This window comes from Crocuta crocuta, unplaced genomic scaffold (assembly GCF_008692635.1).
Source record: "Crocuta crocuta isolate KB4526 unplaced genomic scaffold, BGI_CrCroc_1.0 scaffold70, whole genome shotgun sequence".
Taxonomy (NCBI): Eukaryota; Metazoa; Chordata; class Mammalia; order Carnivora; family Hyaenidae; genus Crocuta; species Crocuta crocuta.
The window spans coordinates 8,960,968-8,968,634 of NW_027528417.1; the positions used below are offsets into that span (position 1 = coordinate 8,960,968).

The 7,667-nt window shown below is 42.8% G+C and overlaps 1 long non-coding RNA gene across 1 annotated transcript in view; it reads right to left on the reverse strand.

Moving 5' to 3' along the window:
• Positions 1 to 407: 407 nt before the first annotated feature.
• The window catches only part of LOC144223710 (uncharacterized), a 7,458-nt gene continuing 198 nt past the window's right edge, over positions 408 to 7,667 (reverse strand). Inside the window, exons 2-3 of the long non-coding RNA XR_013332796.1 lie at positions 4,431 to 4,532; positions 408 to 490 (exon numbers count right to left, since the gene is read on the reverse strand). This is a non-coding gene — a long non-coding RNA (uncharacterized LOC144223710). The remainder of the gene's footprint in view (positions 491 to 4,430; positions 4,533 to 7,667) is intronic.

Sequence of the window (7,667 nt, forward strand, 5' to 3'; positions counted from 1 at the left end):
ACAGGCTCCAGGCTCTGAGCTAGCCATTAGCACAGAGCCTGATGCACGGCTTGAACCCACGAACCGTGGGTTCGTGACCTGAGCCAGTCAGACGCTTAACCGACTGAGCCACCCAGGCGCCCCTAAAAGGCACAAATCTTAAGTGTATATTCATTGAATTTTGATGAATGTATACCTGGTGTAATTTTTAACATTATTTTCTTTCAATAATTAGTGCTTGTATTTAAAAACTCATTTACAATAATACTTTAAAATATGTTACATATTTAAAGATGATACATTGATTGATTTTAGTAATCACCGTGGGATCTACTTCATCAGAACTTCTCCATTCTTCCTCTTCTTCTTTTTCTTCTTCCTCTTCTTCTTCTCCTCCTCCTCCTCCTCCTCCTCCTCCTCCTTCTTCTTCTTCTTCTTTTTCTTCTTCTTCTTCTTCTTCTTCAGCTTCATGCCCAGTGCTAAGCCCAATGCAGGACTTGACCTCACAACCCTGAAATAAGAACCGAGGTGAGATTAAGAGTTGGACACTTAACAGACTGAGCCACTCAGGTGCCTCAGAACTCCCCCATTCTTTATTTTGATTCATCTCTCAATTGGCTACAGTATAATTTAAGTACTTTTTTTCAAAAAGGATTTGAATATACTTTTTAGGAGCCTCTGAGTAGCTGAAAATTTTCCTCCATTTCATTTAGACATGAATGACAACTTGGATGAGTTTAGAATTTTTGACTGGTAATTTATACTTAAAACTATAGCTGTGTCTCTATTGTCATCTGATGTTTGTTATTGGGCTTAGGCTAGTCTGCTTTGTCTTTTTTTCTTTTTTCCTGCCTGGATAATTATGAAATTCTTCTATTAGTCTTGAATTTGAATGTATCTAATAGTTGAAGTCTTTGAAGTAATTTTGCTGGGTCCTCAATGAGAGCATTTGATCTACAAATATGAATATTTTATTCAGCTATGGCAGAGGTTGATAATGGTTCGCCCAATCCATATTTTCCTTCTTACTAGCATAATTCTTGATTTTCATATAGGGACATGGCTGCTTGGAATAAAACTATATTCCCTGGACTCTTGGGTTTGGTGTTGCATTTCTGTCACAGGAGACTAACTGATCCTTATGGCCAAATCAGCTTAGGAGAGTTTTCTTCTTCTTCTTCTTTTTTTTTTAAATGTTTTTATTTATTTCTAGGAGAGAGAGAGAGAGACAGTGTGAGCAGGGGAGGGTCAGAGAGAGAGGGAGTCACAGACTGAAACAGGCTCCAGGCTCTGAGCTGGCTGTCAGCACAGAGCCCGACGCGGGGCTCGAACCCACGAACCGCGAGATCGTGACCTAAGCGAAAGTCGGACGCTTAACCGACTCAGCCACCCAGGCACCCTGAGAGTTTTCTTCTTTTATATTTTTGGTTATTTTGTTTATTTATTCTCTTCTCTTTTTTGTTTTATGTTTTGTTTTGTTTGTTTTTTTCTAGGAACATCTCTGATCTACGCTTTCTGTATTATATGTTCTTTAAGGACAACAATGTTTCTTCAATTCATTATTTCAATCCCCTTGTCTTTTTTCCTCCTCATTTCATGGCAGGTTTTCACGTTTCTCTTCTGTACCACTGATTTTGACTTTTGTGACAACATCCATTCTACTCTCATCGTTTTAAATGAAAATTTTAATTAGGTATTGCTCTTTAAGTGTCCATTACAAATGGAGACCTGTCACTTTTGAAAATTTTGCCTCCTCTGGGTCAGCGCCCTTGTCATTAAGACTTCACAGTCGAAGGGGGGCCAGTCTTGTTTGGTGGGGATCTCACAGTCTCCCTGCCATTTACTTCCTGTAAGTGTTGCTCTTTCTCAGGAAGGGGAGTTGTGAGATGGTCTTCAGGGTCTTCCTTCACCCCCTCTCCTCTGCACCAGGCTAGACAAGATGGGTCCACACTTTCGACCACATGGAAGGCACACTATCCTGTACTTGTCTTCCTTTCCCCAAGGTGTTTTCTTTTTTATTCTTCTCTGGGTTGTTTCAGTGGGGATCTAAGGTAGAAGGAGTTTAACACTTAACTCCAATGCTGTTTTTGCCCAGGAATCTATAAAAAACATCTTTTACAGTTTATCATGTTGTGATAGTATATACTGTATGCTATAAATTTATTAAAAACAGCCCTTGTCTTTGTGGCAGAGGAGGAGAGATGGAAGAGCACGGGACTTGGTGTCAGAAGACGTATGCGCAGACCTTGACTCAGTCTCCTATGAACCATATAGTCCTGTTCATATGCTGTTCAGTCTACTCATCTGTACAATGAAGTTGGATGGAATGGGATCACGTATTTGAAGCATTTTTAAGTTCTTAGAAGCTAAAAAAAAAAAAAGTAAGAAATGGCAGTCATTTTTTTGATGTTCTTTCTCTTCTTGCATCTCAGAGGCTGGGCCGTTGGTATGGAAGGTATTCAATAAATCCTTGTTAGTTAGTTATTCGGAATGAATGTCTGGAAAATGCTGAAGAATGCCTAAGGAGACAAACAAGACTGATGGAGTAACTGAATATATTATTCTGCCTTCGTTGATATTTATGTTTATAAGCTTTCCCTGAACCCATGGCATTTTCTGCCTTGAAAGTGCCAGAGTTTAGCAACCACATTCACAGGTTCTCTCTGATCCCTCCCTCTAATCCTCATTATCCATTCCCCCAGTACTCAACATTGATTGTAAAAAGGTGTTCTTTTAAAGACTTTTAAAAATAAATGTAATTATCTACAGCTCAGTATCACGTTTAAAGTTGTCCCTCGATAATTTCTGGAGGCTGCAAACTACATTTAATTTCCAAACATTCTTGGAAGTCATCCAGTAAATGCAGGCGGGGAGGGAGTGGCCAGGGTACAGTGTGCTAGGGGATCGCGCCGTGAGTTGGCCAGTATCATTTATTATAGGCAATCTAGCAGGTGCGTAAATAACTCCTACTGGGAGGTTTTCCGCTCAGCTTCCCAAAATGGCTCCATTTCAACATCCAGCCGTGACGCTGTATTCTCAGAATTGGATTAGCTAAGCACTGGGCAAGGTAAAATCTACTTGAGTGATCCAAAGGAAAGGTTTGCTCCTACATCAACAGCCTTAGTATGAAATAGGCTTTTGTTCATTACAACTGGTAGGATTCAGCAGCTAATTGAAAAATACAGTTGTTTGAAGTTCTTTGAAATGTACAGATGTACATTTCATGTTATGTGGTTCCATCCTGTATATGTGGTTTCCGAGCACCTACTATGTGCAAGTCCCTATGCTGGGTGCTGTGGAGGATAAGGAGATGAGTGAGACCACACTGTGGCTTTCGGAGTCTACACACTGGTTGGGAGACAGAGGCATACGTATCATCTTATCACAGGACAGACTGAGAAATCAGAAATGCAAGCAAAAATGCTGTTGGGTTAGAAAGAAAAATTTGGAGGTGCCTCTTAGTAGAAGAAGAATTCAAATGAGGCATCTTGGATTTATTTAGTACATGGACAATTATTGAATGCCACGTTAGTTTCTAGCACTATACCATGAACACATGAAGGGCCAGTTTTAGTTGCTTAATCATTTACAAAGGATAAAGTTCAACGGGCAGAAAAGGGAAGGGAGAGCACTACAGAGGGCAGGAATTGAGTTGAGGCATTGAAGCTGCATGGCATGCCCCAGAAATGGGGAGGCGTCGGCTGGCTCTGCACCAGGCTGAGTGGATGGGAGTGGGCGAGGGTGGGATTGTAGTGAAGGTAAGGCTGGAGGGAAGATCAGTACAAAGCTGCACAGAACTCTGAACACCCAGAAAAAAAAAAAATGAGTTTTCCATTTAAATCACATTTTTATAAACCGAGTCATTGTAAGTTTACCAGGACTGTTCTTTTTTAGGTGTAACAGCGGGAAGTATGCCGGTTTGGGAGCAGACCACGCTTTGAATTTGAGCTGTGTCATTCATCAGATGAATGACTTCACAGAAGTCAACTCAACCTTTCTCATACTCAGTTTTTTTCCATCTGTGAAAATGGGGTTTGTTCAGATTAAGTTAGGAGAGACAGGTGAAGGCACCAAGAACATTGCCCACCTTTGGTAGGTACTCAGTAAAAGTTGGTTTTTCTCCTCCCCGCTTCCCATAGGCGGGCTTTGATGAAGAAGACATGTCATTACCATCATGGAGTTTCCAGCCTCATTGCTAAGTTTTTTCTCAACTTTTTCCCAGTGGTTCTCAAACCTGAGTGAGCATCAGAATCCTCTGGAAGGCTTGTTAAAACACAGATTGTTGGGTCCCACCCCAGAGTTTTCTGATTCTGTAGCTCTGGGGTGGAGCCGAACACCTTGCATTTCTAACAAGTTCCCAGATGCTGCTAACGCTGTCGGTGTAGGGACACCCTTGCAGGAGCTCAGCTTTATCACATTTTACCATAGGGCAGACCCTATTGGTTACTCACCCAATAGCCATCCTTCTTCCTTACTGACATGAATCGATCTGTGTGCTCTGTCAGCGAGGAGCCCAGTGTGGGGCTCTAACCCACGAACCGTGAGATCATGACCTGTGAGTCGAAATCAAGAGTTGGATGCGTAACTGACTGAGTCACCCAGGTGCCCCAGCACGGAAAGAGTCTTTGCTTTGTCTTCAACTCAGTGCCAGAAGATGTATGATGATGGGTCAAAAGCAGCCCTGGGCATCTCAGCTCCCTTGGCCATTCATTAATCTGAAGTGTCTAAAGAGATGTGAGAGTGGATCGGCTGAGAAAATCTCACAGGGAGAGGAGCGCCGACGCCTTGGCCATTCTTGCTAAATGTGGACATATTGCTGGAGCTACAGTAGTCATCTTGTGAGCAAGAGATGACAAACACGAGGAGGCCCAACATGCAAGGATGTTAAGACAGAAATACAGAAAGAACCGGGATCTCCTAAGGCATCACTGAGGTGCACTCCTTGAATTGCCTACCTGGACTGGTTCTTACGTGAGAAAAATATAGCCTTCTTTGTTGAAACCACCATAATCCGTCTGCTACTTGCAGCCAAACACACTCATAATTGATGCAACCTGTTACAGTTCTGTGATTTTGGTGGCATAGGTGTTACTGACCCCATGTCATAGGTGACAACAGCAGGGCTCAGAAAAAATGCAGGTGGCATATAGTGGTAGAGGTTAGATTCCAATTCAAGTTTCCTGATTGTAAGTCCTTGGCATTCTCCAATGACGTATAGCCTAACCATTCTAATTATTCCTCCCTCCCCAAATATGTACTATTCTGTTTTCCCTTCTATTAAAGAAGGAATTGGTAAGTCCCTACGTGTTCTGAGCTTTACTTGTCCCTCCATTGTCAGCCAGCTGGCTTCTGTCTGTCATTCGTTAATTAAGTAGTTAATTCTACCCACATTTACATATAGAAATAAAACCTTTGGACTTAGATACACCCTTTCTGTAATGGACGACCTTGCATTTGTTCATATTTTGTTCCTTACAGAACGAAGCAGTTGAAATTAGCTTTGTGTCTTAACTTACAGACATGGGCTTCAGTTATATTCCTAGAGTTTTAAAGATCTTAAGGTTCTAATCAAACACAAATTCTAGCACCATATTAGAGATTTTCCAGAAAATGCGGCTGAACCCACGCTTCTTTATAAATCAATCCCAGCCTCTGACTCGGATATATTTTCTTAGCCTACCCACCCATTTATTATACATGGGCTCTCACAGCTCTGTGACCTCAAACTGTCAGGCTTAGTGTCAACTGGTTGAAGATACCAGCCTCCCAGTCACACTCACACGTATGTCTGTTTTTCCATTGCCTGATTACTACAATGGGCCTATGGCCCTCTGACCCCCTAGGGAAGACTGAAATCCCATTTACTACTAGCTCTCAGATCAGAGCTGGGTATTTATGAGGGAATCTAAATTACTTACCATCACCGACAGTATTTCCTTTAGTATGTGGAGAAACGTTATTATTTATCTCCATCAAATTGCCTTAAGTAGTTTATTCATTTGGCAAATTTTTATTGAATGTCCTGCATGCTAGAGTGATAGCAGTGTCATCTACCCATTCAGGTACTTACCCATGGTTTACAAAATCACTTTCATAGCACTAAAGGCTGGGAATTGCGTTATGATGCAGAGCAAAAGCAGTGCATATTGATGAAACATGCTTATCTCATTGTTCATATAGGTTAATAGAGTTATGTGTACATGTCTATATGTGGGTTTGCTTGGTCTTGCTACTATTATATGTTAGCATATGAACAATTTTGTTCATACATACACATATGCTATTGCTTGCGTCTTATTACTATCTTTCGGGTTGAGGCCCTGACTGCCACATCTTACCATTTTCTTATTGCTACTATCAGGAACCAGGTAAGGACTCAGTTTGATGGGCTGTCTCCCCATCTATTAAGGAAGAAGAGATGGGTAAGTCCCAATTTGTTCTGAGCTTTCCTTGTGCCTCTGCTATCAGCCACCCGGCTTCTGATTGCTATTATCAATTATTTAAGTGATTAATTCTGCCCACGCTTACGGAGCAGAGTTCATCTAGCTTGGCACCTACTCAAAGTTTGGCACTTTGGAGTAGGTAGCGTTTAATACGCTGAGCACTCTGTCAGAAGGGGGTCGTGGTACAGAAATAAAATGTGCCCAAATCAGTGACATATAGCGCAGCAATCAAATGATAAATATTATAGGAAAAGAACAGATAGGAGACCAAAAGTGAGAGCGAGGACTTCTAGCAGGAGAATCGCAGAAGGCTTCATGGCGGGGGTGGTCTGTGCACTGGATTGATTGCTAAAGATCCAGTGAGATTTGGGTACTTGGACTGAATCGGAGACTGGGGGTTGAAATACAGAAGAAACTCTCTTAACTCTGCACTTGAGAGACCGACAAACCTACCTATGAGATGCGGATAGTACTCATCAGCCAAGTCAAATCCTGTTACAACGATGTGAAAGGGCTGCCCCCCGTGCTGGGATTTGCCTGGAATGGCTCCGGTACCAAACAGCTCACTTGCAGGGGCTTGGCAGTCCTTTGTGGAGAGGTTTGGGTGAAATGGTTTGCACCTTTGCTGGAAGGGGGTTAAGCCATATCCTTCTGAGGGATGGAGAAAAGCCAAATTATCTGGCCCTTGGAGAATGCCCGCACATTCCCTGCGCAGAATGCTGGTGAGGTGTGTTTATATAATGCTCTTTCTATAGGGAGAGTACAAAGGAGACCCGAGGAGGAGGGGAGGAGGGGAGAGAGCAGACAGCAATAGCTCTCAGGGCTTGCAAGCAGCCCCTCCGACTTATCCAAATGTACAACGCGCTCCCCGCCCCAAGTTACGAGCAGCTGAATTGAATTAAAAAACAGTCCCTCCTTTGCTGCGACCTGGCCTGCCAAATTCTCAGCTGGCGTGAGTTTTTATAGCTCCGTTATAAACCCCAAAAAGTGAGGCATATAATGGAAACATTGACATAACTTGAACTCCTAGGAGCGACTTGTGCCCCTCTAATTATCCTTATGTTTCACTGCCCCCATTCTCCATTCTCTCCCTGCCGCGGCAGCTCTGCCTGACTGTCCAGGGGGCCGGAGGTTTGAAGCCAGGGTTTGCTGGGGAATAATGAGATAGTGTCTGCTGGTGGGAAGCCCCCTGTTCCATACATACGAGCCCCTCCCTCTTCCCTTCCTGCCCTTGTTCTACCACCT